The 13367-nt window shown below is 50.8% G+C and overlaps 1 protein-coding gene across 2 annotated transcripts in view; it reads right to left on the reverse strand.

The window, feature by feature from the left end:
- The window catches only part of HOXC4 (homeobox C4), a 38297-nt gene that overhangs the window by 6039 nt on the left and 18891 nt on the right, over window positions 1-13367 (reverse strand). Inside the window, exon 1 of one of the 2 annotated variants that reach the window (XM_058742539.1) lies at window positions 11488-11896. The exons of the other annotated variant lie outside the window; for it this stretch is intronic. The gene's annotated coding sequence lies outside the window, so the exon portion shown is untranslated. Of the gene's footprint in view, window positions 1-11487; window positions 11897-13367 lie in introns of those variants that run through there. 2 annotated transcript variants of the gene reach the window in all.

The raw sequence follows: 13367 nt of genomic DNA on the forward strand, positions 1-13367 counted from the left end.
CTCAGAAGTGCAGGATTGTGTGTGTGTGTGTGTGTGTGTGTGTGTGGTTTTGTTGTTGTTTTAGAGATTAAAAAATCACAACACATCTCTTTCCTCTTCCTCAAATAAATTGACTTTTAGATGGTATGCAATCAAGTAATTCATTTCATTTTTATTTTTTCTCCAAGCAACTTGAAAACCCCAAACCAAAGCAAGACTCCTATCTTATTTCTTGTCGTGTGTGTACGTATAGATGGGTGTTTTTGTCCCTTTCTAATGCCAGCAGGCAGAGGTAATGTATGCAAAAGAATATGCAAATGCTTAATTGATTTTTTCTTAAATCTCTTGTCAGTAAAAGTAATGAATTGGTCTAAAATGATTTTAATAACCCGGACATGTCACCAGAAAATACTAAACCTTTTTTTTTCTCCTGGAATCGCTTATAGTAAAAAAAAAAAAAAAAAAAGCAATCATGGAATGTTAATTTGCCCCCCTTTAAAATATTAAAGATGAATTTCTCTTGTTTGTTCGGAGACCATAGGCAAGGTCCTCTCGTGGATTTCCCCCTCCTTGCCTTGCCTTCCTTGGAATTCAATTTTCCTCAAATCTCGTTTAAAGTGGCTTTTTAAAAAGTGGCCGCATTTTAATATTGGTTAGACAGAGTGACCTGCATTTCACCTCGGGTGTTTGACTTGTTCCAATAGGTCACTGCCATGGGGTTATTGATGGGGAAACTCCATTGAAATTTGTCTCTTCGCAAATGGCCTTTAGATCTTCCAGCGAGTTCAATAACTAGTTATAATGTGGAAGAGGAAAAATGAAGGCCCTGGGCTAACGAATTTGATGTTTCATTTTTATGCTGGAGAAATTGTTAGTTAGAGGTTGGGTTCCCCACCCCCTTCCTTGTTCATCCTGGCCTCACTGACCCCCCTACCCCACTCTCATCCAAGGCTGCTGGATTATATCCCCTTTAAAACTTGAGCTGGGGTGTCCCTTTCTCCCTTTGATGCAAGCTTTAATTCTTATTATTATTAACATTGTTGTTGCTGTTGAAAATTCTGACTTAAGGCTTCAGGAAGCTTGCGCTGCTGGAGATTTGTAACCTAAACTTTCCTGTTAGAGGGGGAAAGAACTTTTACTTTTAAAGGAGCTGAAAGGCAGTTTTGAAAGTTCTAGGAATTAGGTTGGCTTTAGGGTAGCTTATGGAGGGCTCCCTGGCCTGGTGCTTCCAGAATTAAAGAAATGATAGGAGGCTGGGAACCCAGAATTAAGGAAACGATAGGGGCTTGATGAGGGCATCTCAAAATGCCCCAATCTGTTCTTGGCTTCTGAGAGGCCAGAGACCCATGGGACCAGGCACCCAGGACCAAGGAAGGCAGAGCTTGGGAAAGGCTAAGGATAGAGGGAGAATTCCATGGAGCAGGCAAGAGAATCCTGGATCTCTCTCCTCCAGGGTCAGAGACAGAATTCCTGGGGATGTGGAATGATAACTGCTTGCTTCATGAACAGGGCACCCCAGGAAAGCCCACCTCCCGAAGAAGACAGTGCATTTTCCATGAACTGCAAAGAGGAGAGGAAAAATAATGGGGGTGGGGAAGGTGATGGCGATTTTATAAGGTTCCTTTTTTTCCTGGGGTCCTCAAGGAGTCAGAGAGGAAAGGGCAGGGAGAGAGAGGAAAGGTCTTTATTTTATTCTCCTCAACCACAACCAAGTTGGGGACCCCTTGACTTCTCCAGAAAAGCTTCTGTGAGGAAGGACTGTGGAGAGCTTGGTCTCTCTGGACTGACCCAGCCATTCAAGATCATTACCATTATTAACCTCTATAATAACAAGAGCATCATTCCCTCACAAAACAGAGCTCCCAGTGTGCCTAATTTTCTTCTTCCGGGAATCTTCCCTTCTCCTTCCCTGCCCAAAGGGGCCCAGTTTGCTCAGCCCCAAGTTTCTCCTTTAAGAAGCCTACCTGCCTCCTACTCCCCTTCCGAGCCTTGGCCCACAGATGGGAGTCATTCCAAAGGCTTGCCTTGATTCCTGGGTTGGGGGAGTTAAGGCCCAGGACAACATGTAAGGGCCGAAACTAGGGTGCCACCTCCCTCTATCCCCTCAAACCCAGAGGCAGCATCTTGGTGCCACCTGGGCTCCCGGACACACTTCCCTAGACACATCCCTGGCACCACTGGAATATGGGGAGCAGCCTTTAATGCTGCACCACAGCTCCATAAAAATGGGGGAGCTCGATAAGGGGCCATCGGCGGCTTCAGGACTTCCCAGCCAAGCGGGAATCCATTGCGATCTGATCTAAACTTGCCCGCAGCCCCCTCCGCGCTCTGGCCGCGGCGGGCGAGCCCCATCCCCAGGCCGCTCGCCTGCCTCGGCCCGCACCTTGGCCGCCTCCTCCGAACCCAGGACCCCCAGCCTCGGGCCTCGCCCTCTCCCCGGTTTAATTACGTGATTGATTTTCGCTTTGGTCGCGTCGGGACGCCTCTGCCTCCGACTGTTTAAATCTTTCGGCTCCCTTTTTGTGTTTCCGAGTCCTCCTGACGGGCTGTAATTTAGAGACTGCCCCTCGGGTGGCCTGGGTCCGGTGGGTCCGGGCTCCTGCCTCGCCCTACACGCCAACGAAATGGTCCTCCCACGGTGCTCGGCGCGGCCCTGGCTGCAGCAGCCCCACGCCGCCGGGCTCTGATACTCGGGTCCTGCCCATTCGCCTTCCTGAATTATTTTGTGCTCCATTATCCTCTGATAGAAAAATGTTCCATGTTTGAGTTATCACTCCATGCCTGGGCCCGGAGCTGGGCTGCTCCGCGTTTTTGTGTTTTCTCTTCCCCCGAATGTGGTGTGCATTAGAAGGTCTGGATGGAGACCCGAGGCGGCACCACGCCCGGCTCCAGGCTCCGCGGGGAGCTCGAGCCGCTTCTCCCAAAGAGCAGACCCGCGCAGGAGCTCGAGAAGCGCCGGGACAAGAAAATTCGGCCACAACTTTGCACCACCGAGCGCGAGCGGGCCCGTGGGGCTGGCGGCCCCCAGCCTGCCGTCGGTCGTTGAATCTGCTCTGGCTTCCCGGCCCCAGACAGAGGCCCGTCGCCCTGGCAGCCCCAGAGGGCCCGGCCGCGGGCACCTGCGTCCAGGAACACGCCGGGCGACAGCCCATTCCCCGGAGGGACTGAAGGTGAGGCGAAGGAAGGGAAAGAGGGGAGGAATTTTCATTTATGAGAAGTGTAGGTTTGGGGTGGGGAGAGGAAGGGGAAACCCTGAAATAAAGAAAAGGAGCCCCTTCGCCCACCGTGGCTGACCTCTTTCCCTGTCTCCGGAAGAAAAACAAAACAGAACAAAACACAACTCCCTTTCCTCCCCAAACCACTGCTTTTCCGCTTACTCTCTCATCTATTTACAACTAATAAACACTTCTCTGAGTATTCTCCCACGTCCTGTTCATTCTTTGATCCCTTCCAACGAGGCAAGCAATGAGTTTACTATTAGCAGTATTTTATGACTACACACACACACACACACACACACACACACACACACACACACACACACATTTTTTCCTTCAGGGAGAGGAGGGACTCAGGAATGTGTTGCCCACTGGGGAAGAAGTTCAGGGAAACTTGAGTTGGTCACAACCTTCTCCCTGTCCTCCGACCTACAACACCCCCAACCCCTGCTCCCCCCAACCTCCCCCCCCCACCCCGGACCCCGCAGCAATGTTGCCGGGTAAATAAGAGTCCGCCTGCCTGGCTATTAGGATTCTGGAGACGTTGGCATCTGTAGCAATCATTAGTCAAAGCCGCGGAAGCCAAAGGAGCCGAGGAGTTGGACAGAAAAAATCTTGGAAATGATATACAGGAGCCGCGGAGGCATCAATCCCGGGCCGATAAGAGAGCGGCTGCCGGGAGCAAGGCGGCCGCTTAATTGGGCCCTGGGCACCAAGAACAATTGGGGAGGGGGGCACCTAGGGGTCGGGCAGTGACCCTGGCACCATTTGGGCACTCTACAAAAATAGTCGGGGACTTGAACGCCCTTTTTCCAAATTTCAAAGGCCCATTTGGGGTTGGGGAAGACTTTCATGCCTGTGTCAGCCTCTCCACCCTGAGAGCCAAGACGAGCCCAGCTGAGGGCTCTCCCCTTCTCTCGCATTCTCCTTAGGCTGTCTTGAGAGGTACTGCAGGATGGGGAGCCTGGCTGTCACAGAGACAGGCTGGAGAGAGAGGCTATGGTCCCTAGAGTGGGTTTTGAAGGGGCAGATGACTCAGTTGGACTAGTTTTGGAGATAGCTTTAGAGATAGCAACAGAATCACTCACTTTAACAAGCAAAACATCCAAAAGGTATTTGTTCTCCATCCCCACTCGCCTGATGTCTCTTGATCACAGAGATAGAGAGATGCAGGAAGTTTAAATCCTTCCAGAGGGAGATCTATGCCCCTACATACAGATGTATGCATTATGGAACCCCTTTAAACATATGTTCAAATGTTTAAGTTTGCAGCAAAACTGCAAAGACCGTAAAGATCTCCAAATGTGTAGCCTCAATATGTAGCTTTTTACGTGTTGAGAGGCCCTTGCATAAATCTAGATAAAATTTTCAAAATAGAGATTGAGCAACACACACATAGTTCTTTCCCATCGAGAAAAAAAAAAAAACTCCAAAGATTCATCTAGATGTTTAGAGAGACTGTACCAACACATCCCAGCGTATACATCCAAACACTACAGAAAGATTGGTAATGCGCATGCAGGAATTCGACGGAGGACTGGTATGTTCACTGTGGATCTATAAATCTAAAGATCTATATACCTGCATTTAAATGTGGAGCAGAAAGTGATATAAAACATACATCCTGTTATATAGACATAGATCGATCTATAAATACATTTTCACATGTATAGCTATTGGACTGCTCAGCTCTCTATAACAATATGTGTATTTGCATTGAGTCCTAGGAATGAGGGAGATTCTCTAGTGATTGTGCGTTTGGGATGTCCTAGCCCAGACTTCTCTGGGAAACAAATGAGGGTAAACTAGGACCTGTGCAAGTGCTAAGAAGCCCAGGAACTCATAATCTATGGCCTCATTTCCAGCATATGGGGGCATTTCTCTGGCAATGGATAGGAGCCCTGATCCCTGGGCCTGAAAGCGTCCTGACTTGATATAGCCCTCACTGAGACAGAGGTAGAGAGCTCTTTCCTTCCTTTCCCTTCTGCTCCCTAGCCCAGGGCTGGGGAAGGTGGAGGGGGGGGACCCTTGGGAAGTTGGGGTGCCTTTAGAAGGGGAAGGCTCATTAACATTACAAAATGGAGCTATTCAGGTAAAATATGATTTTGTTTGGAGACAGTTCAGTTACAGTGAGCCGTCAGAAGGCTGTGGGCTTTCACACACACACCTACACCCATCTTAATTACATAAAACCCAGTCACAGAGGGTTTTCTCCATTCATTCGGTGCTAGGTGCTGGATGGGTTCTTCTATATGCTCACTCCCAATGCCTCTTTTCAAGAGCTCTTTCGACCTCTGAAGTCCCGTCTTGTCAAGAAGGGGTTTGGGCTCAGGAAAGGGGTCACAGGGAGATAGCAGATCCAGAAGTCATGGTAGAGCCCCCAGGAGTCATAGTATCAACCACCAGGCTCAAAAGCTGATTGCATTCCATGTTAGTCCCTTTTTAATTGAGGGGTTGGGGACACCAAGGTCTGTGTGGGCAAAAGAAAAATGAGCGATTGCATGGTTTTTAAATCTGGAACTTTGAGGGGGGAAAATTCACCAACAAGCGCTTTTCTTATTGGAGGCACAAGATTTGGAAAGCCCTGGACTTCCTTTTATTTTTTTCTTCTTTGGTTTACTGGGCAAAGGGAGGCAAGAGGGCCCCAGGTGGGCTTCGGGAAGTGCAATCCAATCTAGCTGGCCAGCTTGGGGGAGAGTGATTTACAAAGCAAAACCTCAGATGCTACTTCCTGAGAAGTCACCAGATCAAAACAGCCTCCTCTAGGCTTTTATGACCCCATCTCTACTCCCAACAGGAAAAGCACCCTCAATAAAACCTCAGCCCACGCCCCCATCCTCCACCCAGAGAAGGGGGAGAGACCCAATCTAAAATGAGGGACCTGACACTTACTCCCTTCATTCACACCACACACACACACACACACACACACACACACACACACACACTGGGTTTTCCAGAAAGTTGACTTTTTAAAGAAGTATTTACTAGACAAAATTGTCCCCCACTGACCAAAGAAGCAGCCCTGAGAAATTTGGAGTTTTGGAGTTCGAGCCTAGGATAGCAAGTAAAAGGAGAATCTGATCAGAGACGGGTCTGGTCTCAAAAGTCCCAGTTCAATGCCTTTCAACACCCCACAACCCAACAGGCTAACAGGACACTAAAGGTCACCAAGAGCCTGGCTGCCCCCATCTGTGGGGGCTGCTCCAGCGTTTTGGTGTTCCAGGGAGGCAGGAGAGAGGAAACTTAACAGTTGCCCAGGGCTTGAGGGGCAGGGCTGAGCTGGGGAGGACAAATGGTCTTCAGGCTGAACCCATGGGAAAAATGGGGCAGGACAATGAGTGCGAGGTTGGCTCAAGTCAGTTGGTTTACTGGGCTTCTCTGGGCATGTGCATATGCTACTGTGTGTTCTGGTGTGGTGTTTGGGGCTGAGGGCTGGGGATTTTTCAAGGGTGGAACCCAACCTGCTCTGCCTCTCAGAGAGCTGAGACACCTGTGGTACTGAAGGAACACCAGGTAACTGAGCCCACACATCCTACCCAGCCCATGTGGGGTTGCAGATCATGGTAGAACTTTCTCTGTATGAGTGTCAGGTGTAGAGAAGTAGCTGCCTTCCTGCATAAACCTATCCAACCTCTCATTGTAGATCTTAAGGCCTGGTCATCAGAGGCTGAATAAGGTCCTGGTTACCTAGCCCAACTTTCCCAAGTCCCAAATTACATCACACACCCCCCCAATCTCTCTCTCTCTCTCTCTCTCTCTCTCTCTCTCTCTCTCTCTCTCACACACACACACACACACACACTCAGCAAATCTCCTGGGTATCTCTGTTCTCCTTTTGCCCCACAGTGAGCCTTAGCAATGGCAGAGGAAGGTGAATCCCAGGATTCTGTAGGATTCAAGGACAAAGAGATCTCTTTGACCCCAGTTCCTCAGTCCAGCCTCCTTGGGCTTCTGGGGTCCCTTCAAAGCAGCCAAGGGAGATATACTACTAATAGTATACTACTATTAGTAGTATATACTAGTATTAGTATATATACTATATACCATACTATATACTATACTAGTATATATACTAATATAATAGTATTATACTATTGGTATAATAGTATATATACTAATAGTATATCTGGGAGTATACAGATATACTATTCTGGGTGACAAAGACCCAATAAAAGGGAATGTGATTTTCTTGGCCCTCCAGCAATCTAGTTCCTTCCTTAAATGGAATCTCTAACCCAGAAAGCCTTAGCTTGGGGTCTCAAATCTGGATTGTCTCCCTTCTCCATCTGAAAGGGCTCCAGGGTCTCCAGTCCCACCAGCAGGAGGCTCAGGGTAATTCTTGTTTCCCCAGCAAAAGAAAACACAGAATTGAAGCCTAGGACAATGATGTTTCAGCTCAAAAACTCAGCCCAAAGCAATTATACACAGAAAGGGAGAGTCAAAGAGACAGAAGAAGTTCACATAGGTATTAGAAGGGACTGGAGCAATCAAACCTCTCTTCCCAGTGCCTGTTGGGACAGAAGCAAGCCCCCATCTTTCTTTTTCCACCCTTCATGAGATCTCGAAACTCCAGTGTGAGAAATCCACAGTGGAGGTGAAAGTTGGTCTCAAAGACTCCCACACCATCTACCAGGGAAAAATAAATGTGCGTGCTTTAATTCAAACTCATGAAAGAGGTCAGTGGTGCAGTGTGGTTGACGGAGACGTGGGAAGTGGAGGTCCCATGCTTTCTGAGAAGAGCTGCCCTCCCTCTGACTTCTCATTCTAATCCTTCCCCTCTGTCCTGTGGCACTGTCCCCAAATCAGGCCCACGCAGAAGACCAACAAGCAGAGTGGTGCTGACAAAGCCCAGCTCAAACTGGGTTACTACTTGCACTCGTGCACTCCTGATACCCCTAAAGAGGGGTTAGAGGTCTGAGTGGCACAGGCCATCAGAGCTCCTGCCCCTCAGTCAGCTCAAGGAGGGCAGAAGATCAAGAGAAGAGAGGGAACTCAACCATAAAATTAACCACAAAACAAAGCCCTAGAGCATGGGGGGTACTGGAGGGAGAAATCTCTGGGTCTGGATTCACGAGTGGATTGGCTTAGGGCCCAGCCCCAGCATTCAGAAAACACAGCCTTTCTGTCCTACGTGCACAGTTTCTGTGCCATTAGACAATCTTGCTCCAAAACAGTTTCTCACCCACTGCTTGTTCTGACTTGATCCATCTAAACACAAACACAGAAATCCACACTTTCAGTGGCTGTGTCCTTTGTGGCAAGGCCACAGGATCATCACTTAGTTTATTACTGTTGTTACTATTATTGTATAATAATCGTATAAGATTGATATTATTATTATCATATTATTAAAAGAATGGAAAGGAAAGGGACTTAAATTGATCAACTGTTTAATATAACAGGGGAGCAAAAATCTCCACGTCAGCTCCCTTCCCCAACCACCTCAGAGGTCCTTTGATAAAGCTAATGGCTCCTGAGCACTTCCAGAATGATAAATCAAAAGAGGTCTCTTCTAATCGCCCCCACCTGCCTCCAGGAGGATCTGAAGAGAATGAAAACTCTACAAGGTAAGTGTTTAGGGAATAATCACTGTCAGAATTTGAATTCAGGGCTGGAGTCCATATCCACACCTACTGTACACCCTAATCTCGAGTCTACGTCTATAAAGCCCAGTGAATTGGGTAGGACCTCACCGGGGGGAAATGGGAATGATCCAGAGGACGCCTCCAACTTCAGATCCCCGTACAATTGATATTCACCTCGAGGCACATTGTTAGAACCAGAGACCGCAAGCCAAAGACTCCCCAGAACTAGTTCAGGGACAAAGAGAGGGGCTAGAATATTCTCAGTATCGCTTGTCCCATTTGTAGCTGAGAAAGGGTGGACTCAGGGGCTAACGCGGGTGGTGAGGGAGGGAAAGAGGAAGAGGAGTTGAGGGGAAAAGTGAGACAGAGACCCAAGTACTTTTTGGCTGATTGGTTTGTGGGGCCCATGTGACCCTGCTTAGCGCATTTCTGATTGGTTGTCTGACCTTTTCTAGGGTTAAAGACCTAGGAACAAAATCTAAAGCTTCCCAGGTTGACTGGGGCACCTTGGCACCTGGTTGATCACCCATTCCCTGCTCCAGGAGACCCCAAAATCAGGTGTGGGGGGCGGGGTGGAAAACCAAGAGTCTCAGGCCCAATTTGTATTTGTCTTTCTTCCATTTGTGTATTGTGTATTTGTCCTACAAAACAGCAAAAAACTGGCCCAGGTATTTGAGAGGAAGGACGATCTATTACTACTGGGGCAGGAAGAGAGGGTGATACTTAAATGGAACTGTTGAGCTTAAGACACAGAAAAGGAGATGAAGAAGTCATAGAACCCCCAACAGACGTTGCATAAATCTGTGAAACAGAAACACACACCCCTCTCCACGGACAGGAAGGGAATGGACTGCAATTTGGCCAGGAGTCTGGGAAGGCTGAGTTTGCCTGGGTGTGGGACTCTGGCCCCAGCTAAATTTTTGATTAAAGGCCATTAGACTCGCTCCCTAAAGCCCTTTAGAGGCCGGCGGAAGGGCAGAGTCAAGTTAGAGACCAAGGAAAACTCCAGTCTCCCTGAGGTTTGAATGGAAGGTTTCCAGAAGCCCTTAAAATCACAGACTGGTGGGGAGGGGAGAATGGAGAGGGCCGCTTATGAGAAAGGGAGAACCTGAGAGTTAACTTTTTGAATGGGCTACTGGGGAAATCCTCTGGGATGCTCACGCTTCCCTGGGAAATAAAGGAGTGGGGGGGGGATGGTGGGAAGGCCCAGTCTTGGCGTGGGACAGAGGGCTCCAGAGGGAGGGCATCCGGGAGTTCCCCATGTCCCCTGCCAGCGCTCCTCACGCAGGCGAGAGCCCGCTAGAGCCAGGGATGGGGATCGGCTCAGACACCGGTGTCTTTGGGTCTCTGTTCCCCTTCACCCTCCTGGAGTCTGCCTGGGCTCTCCGTCTCTGCTTCAGTCCCGCTTCTTCCTCAGTTCTTTGGGCGGCAGGGGCACACTGACAACGTCCTCTCCCCGTCCCCCCCCCCCCAACACTTCTCCACAAAAACGGTGTCCAGGCCCGCCTGAGCCCTAAGGCAGTCCTCCCCCCTGGGTAGGCGCTGACCTGGCTCGCCCCCTCCCCTCTCCTCCCCTTTCCCTGGGCCTAGGCCAGTAGCCCTCCATGGGCCCGCCTTCTTCCCTGCTTCGGAATCCCTCGAGATATGGGAGATATGGTCGGCCCCTTCAAGGAGCCTGAGTTTCTATGTCTTCCATCCTGGCTTAGCTCCGGGTGACTCATGGGGAGGGGTAGGCACTTGCAGGTGTGGAGGACACGTGCCTCCCGTGCCCGACGCCTTCACTGCTCCTTCCTAGAAATCTTTAAGGTGCCCCAGCCTGAGACTGGCCCCAGGAATCATTGCCCATATTGGGCCCTGATGGCTCCATCCCCCAGAGGCCACTCTCTCCTCCGGGCTGAGGATCTTTCCTGGCCAGCCCAGTAAAGACACTGCCTCCACTCTCCCACTCATTTACACTCCACTCACAGCAGAACCTCTAGGCCTCCCGGCCTAGTTTTACCTCAGACAAGGGCTAGGGGTGCCAGCAAAGACCCCGGCAGCTAGAGGGAGGAGGCACGAAACCACACTGGCCCCAGCCAGACTAAGACCCCAGACTACAGACGCTGGGACAGCTGCCCACCCAGGCCTGGTGGTGAGGAAAGAGAAAGCGCTTTGGGACTCCCTGGATTCAAACCAGCCACCTTCAAGATGCTTCTGCCATTTCAGGTCGCAGCCTATGGGCTCAGAAGTCCCAACGCCTTCCCTCCCGGCCTCCCTCTCCAGCTGCCTGACCTGCCCTGGCCCAAGGGCCGAACTGGCCCCTCCCTGGCCCAGGGCCCCCCAGGTGCGCTTGCACCTAGAGTTTACACACTCTCACCAGCACCCAACACCCATGTGTGTGCCGCAGTCTTTCTTCCCAGCTGAGGAGGAAGAGGGGGTCAGGAAGACCTAGCAAAGCTCTAAAGAACCCAGGCCTCTCTTTACCGCAGTTGACTCGCAGCTGGAGGGAATAAAGGGCAGGGAGGGGAGGGCTGGTCAGAGGAGACAAGCTCCCCCATCCTCCTACCTCCCAGCGGCTTCTTCTCTTCTTCTTCCACCCTAGCCTGGGGATGCCCAGGGAGACCTTCTTCCCCTCCCCTTAATGAGTGGGAACTGCCTCCTATCTTGGGGAGGGGGATTAGGTAAATGGGAGAAAGGGTCAGAGAGAGAGAAAATTAACTTACAGCGTTCGCCTGGGATTCATTTGCGAAGATGTAACTCTCACCATCATCCCCAGCGCCGTAATCCCCTCTAACTGCCAGGCCCTCTGTCCTAGCATTAAACCTCACCAGCAGCTGCGTGGCTGGACAGTTAAGATTATATATGATGTAAATATATTGTGGGTTTGTCAGCTCTCCCTACACCATAAAACTTGGTTTAATGACATCACGTGGTCCCCCAAGAGCCACTCACGGGCTTGCCTTCGGGCCATTCACATAAATAACCTCCAAAAGTTTCAAACTCCTAAATTCACATAGAAGCCGTGCGTATTTCTCTAATGCTCAGTTACACTAAAAAGCCCTTGTGCTGCTCCTTTGCCCCACCCCCACACCCCCCTTGCAGGGTGGGGAGGGGGGAGAGGGTGGATCCTTATTTATTTATTTATTTACTTACTTATTTCCATAAGGACCTGTCGCCTTCGAGGTCGTGTTGATATTTTTTTCCTCCTATTTTTTTTTCCTCCTCTCTCCTCTAATTGCTCAGAGTGGGCCGTGTCCCCCTCTTCCCACTCCCCCGGGGAAGGTAAGTCACGCTTCTTGCCCTTTTTTCTCGCTGCCAGAGGGGGTGGGCTTCAGGGCAAAGTGGAGAGGCAGGCTCCATGGTCTCTGCTTGGGACCCAGAAGCCCCTCCACCAACTTTCCCAGAGCAACGCCAAATCCTGGTACTCGCAGATTGTTCCAGGAGGCTGGCTGGTGGGAGAACCACCTCAGACTTCAAAGCAGAGGCCTCTGCTCGGAGAGAAAGCGAGGGCCTGGGCGGTACCTACTCCCAGTGTAGGGGAGTGCGTCCGAGGCCTCTGGCTAGGTTGTGGCCGCTGACGCCGCTGGAGCAGAGGCTGGGGCCTGGGCGCAGGCCTGCAGACTGACAGGAGGGGCAGGGGCAGGGGCGGGGGCGGGCGGGCGCGGCTGCGTCTACCCCAGCGCGGCCAACCTCTGTCAGCCCTCCAGCTGCTCCAGGGAAAGAGAGGCCTTCACCCTGCCCTGCCTTGGCGGAAGGAGGCCTTCAGTGCAAGGTGGGGCCGGTGCGCCCTACCCTGCGGGTCTGAGTCATATAGGCCCTGGCCCCGGCTAAGCCCCTGGTTCTATCCCTGGGGCGGTGCGTCCCCTGGGGAGGAAGCTCAGGGCCTCGGCAGCCCGGGATGCCGGCGCGCGCGATGGCGGGCGCCATGGCCTCTTTCTTAGTTAACTGTTACCCACTGGAGACGCCAGTGCTTCTCCACACTTCACCGCTCGCCCAATAGTTTTCCTCAGCATGGAGAAAAAATTAAAATAACTCCCTGAAGAAAATTACACATTTTATTTGAGAGAGAGAGAGAGAGAGTGAGAGATTGAGAGAGGAGCCGAGTTGGTGCTAGGCTGGGCAGACTGCTGTGTGCTAGTCATGGAGAGACACTACGGGCGCCCTAACCTGGCCTGAGTGCAGGGCGAAGGTAAGGGTACAGCGATGGGTGCAGTTCAATAATCATTTGTCCAGACCTCCTACGTGCTAGGCATGGGGTGACGAGAGGCTCCTGGGTTTAAAAAAAAAAAAAAGACAGATGGATAGCTTAGGCAGTGGGATGCAGAGAAGTCAGTCCTTATAATAAATCCAAGGAGCATCAGCATTAATAATCATAAATATTCCCCTTGCCCCTCCCCAGAGTCTCTCTGCTCCCTTTCCCTCTTGGCTGCTATAGTAGTCTTCTAGCCCAGCTCCTGAACCGCACCCTCCCCCAGTGTGGGGGGCCTAGGCTTGGCTCCAGGAAATCACCCCGTTGTGGGAGGCAGGAGAGGAAATGCAGTAAAGTTTTATGGACCCTTCCCACATTTGTTTCTCCTATAAAGTATTTCCTCCCCCATCCCAT

The sequence above is a fragment of the Neofelis nebulosa genome, chromosome 8 (assembly GCF_028018385.1).
Source record: "Neofelis nebulosa isolate mNeoNeb1 chromosome 8, mNeoNeb1.pri, whole genome shotgun sequence".
NCBI lineage: Eukaryota > Metazoa > Chordata > Mammalia > Carnivora > Felidae > Neofelis > Neofelis nebulosa.